We start from the raw sequence: 2,621 nt of genomic DNA, 5'->3' as shown, positions 1-2,621 counted from the left end.
GTTCCCTCCCCATACCTCTTTCTCCGCGCAGCGGTGTTCCCTCGCCCTGCACCCTCGGTCCTACTCCTCCCTCCTCCACCCGATGTTAGTTCTCCTCTAGTGCCTCCACCATCGGATCAGGCACTTGACTCTTCGACAACATCGTCTCCTACATCATCACCAGTCGACGCCAGTAACATTAATCACAAAATTGAAAGGTATGGCCGCGACTTCTGAAGAGTCGACGGGCTCCTCTGACGGATTGAAAGGGGGACAGAAGGCTGGAATCGCGACCGGGATCATTCTCGGCGCTTGTGCAATCAGTTTCGTGGGCTTCGTTTATAAGAAACGCCAAGATAACATCCGGAGATCCCAGTATGGGTACGCCGCGAGAACAGAAATTCTCTGAGATTGGTTACAAGGTTACACCCTGATCTTAGGTTTCTCTTCTTCGATATTGATACATCATACATGTATGTATTAGTTTGCTTGTTAGATAGATACCGAGGGATTTGATGTTTCAAGACGGTAATTTGTTCTATTCTTTTAGGCTATGCAGTACCGTTATTTTTTCTCACTATGGGGAATGATTTACAGGCATTCTGCAATGTCTTGTGATTTCTTTAATCTTACATCCCGAGGCGGTGTTGGGCAGTAGAGGCGAAGGTAGGAAGAGGCGTTACTGGAAATCGTGGAAGGCTTTAGCAAGCAGAGATCAAAAAAATAAATAAAAAATAAATAAATAAACAGTAATTTTATTTTTATTTGATATTATTTTAAAAAAATAAATCTATTTTTTAAATTTTATTAAAAATATTATTTTAAATCTTTTATTGATATTAGGGCCCAAATTAAAATTCAAGAGAAACAACTCCATAACCGGTACTCAGTAATATTTATGGCGATTAGTAAGTGAAAAAAGATCGTAGGAAAAGAGATAAACAGTAGTCAACAGTTGACGGTTGACATTTCCATGCTGGGGCAGCAACTAAAATGGAATGAAACCGCCGTCGACGGCCATATTATGCCCATTGATAAATGCAGACGCTTCAGAAGAAGCAAGGAACAGCACTGCTTCAGCCACGTCATTCACCTTCAGCACCGTTCCTTTCAAACTAGTGCAAGATGAATAACGCTCCTCCATACCCTCCGCGTCCATCCCGTATGCTTTCAACAACAGCGGCGTTGCCAACCGAGACGGCGATACGCAGTTCACTCTGATCCCGTGCTTCCCCAGGCTCCGACTCGCCGATCGCACCAGCCCCAATACCGCATGCTTCGACATGATGTAGTCTGCATGCATTTCAAGTCCGTTGGTCGCTGCCACACTTGCCGTGCACACGATGCTCCCCTTAACACCTGCATCCACCATGACTCGGGCAGCGTGCTTCACGCAAGCGGCCATACCTCGGACATTTATGGTGAAGAGCCTGTCGAAAGCAGTTAAATCGAGGTCGATAATTGCCTGGTTAGCGTTGAAGATACCGGCGTTGCTGAACATGATGTCTAGGTGACCGTAGTTTTGTACCGTCTGATCAACCATGGATCTGACTTGATCTTCGTCGGTGACGTCGCAGTGGATATAGATACAGCGATCTGCACCGATAGATGTAGCGACTTTTTGGCCTTGTTCATCCTGGATGTCAGCAATAACGTCGATACGGCAGCCATGAGATGCAAAGAGACGTGCAGTGGCCTCGCCGATGCCGCTGGCGCCACCGGTGATTATGGCTACTTTTCCTTCCAAGCTCCTCCAAACATTGGACTGTGCCATTGCTATTATTCGATTGCGTTGTGCGTCAGCCCGTGGGCAGAGTAGCCATTTTATTGACATCTGACGGGATGTTGCCGTTGCATGTTTTGGACGTGCGTTTGTGTATAGCGTAAAAATTCAATTCGGATTTCGTATTCCCCGAAATTGGCCAATTTCAGCCCTCCAATCTCAACTAGCCACGTTGCTTTAATCAATATTTTGAAGTCAAACAAAAGGAAAATGGTAAACCTCTACCCTTACTTTCACGAAAACCACACTTACTATTTGCAAAATCCCTTTAAAATACCCTTAGGTCAGTGTTCTTTTATTTATTTATTTTTTTTTTAAATCGGTTTAAAGAGACCGGTTTAAGTTATCTTTTGAATTATAGTCTGACCCGATATAATTCCTGTAGATACGTATTAAAAAGTCATCGACACGATACGTATCAATCGATATAAACCGATACATGTTCATTGGAGATCAGGAATAGAGGATGACTTTTATCCTGACATGGATTCAGGTCAGGGATGAAAATATGATCCTCACCCCTTGCTATTCCTATCCTTGATGTTCTAACCGTTGACGTCGACATTAAATATCAACAGAAAGAATGAAATTAATATCGATTTTGCCCTCAATTGTTTTTCGAATGTTCAATATCAAATTCAATGGATGGAAATTTTCAACAACAGCTCTACCTCTAAATTGAGTGTCCACACGCTCCCACCATTGCCATTAGCCAAGTTTTGCCCTCACCCTGTCGATGCCCAACTTGAAATCGTTAATCATTTCCCATCCTTTTTTAACTCATCGTGTTCCAAGGATGTTGTGCCTAGAGATAGGGACACACGAAATAACCGACAGGGCAACCAAAAAAACCATCAAC

General features: G+C 43.6%; 1 pseudogene across 1 annotated transcript; it reads right to left on the bottom strand.

The window, feature by feature from the left end:
* Positions 1-758: 758 nt before the first annotated feature.
* LOC148854135 ((-)-isopiperitenol/(-)-carveol dehydrogenase, mitochondrial pseudogene) lies at positions 759-2,125 on the bottom strand (annotated as a pseudogene). The gene has a single exon (XR_016113189.1). The product of XR_016113189.1 is annotated as a (-)-isopiperitenol/(-)-carveol dehydrogenase, mitochondrial pseudogene (transcript).
* Positions 2,126-2,621: the final 496 nt, after the last annotated feature.

Source organism: Nelumbo lutea, chromosome 4 (genome assembly GCF_056320005.1).
Source record: "Nelumbo lutea isolate HS-2025 chromosome 4, American lotus-T2T, whole genome shotgun sequence".
Lineage (NCBI taxonomy): Eukaryota > Viridiplantae > Streptophyta > Magnoliopsida > Proteales > Nelumbonaceae > Nelumbo > Nelumbo lutea.
The sequence above is the reverse complement of the archived record's forward strand: the minus strand, read 5'-3'. Positions and strand labels throughout refer to the sequence as shown.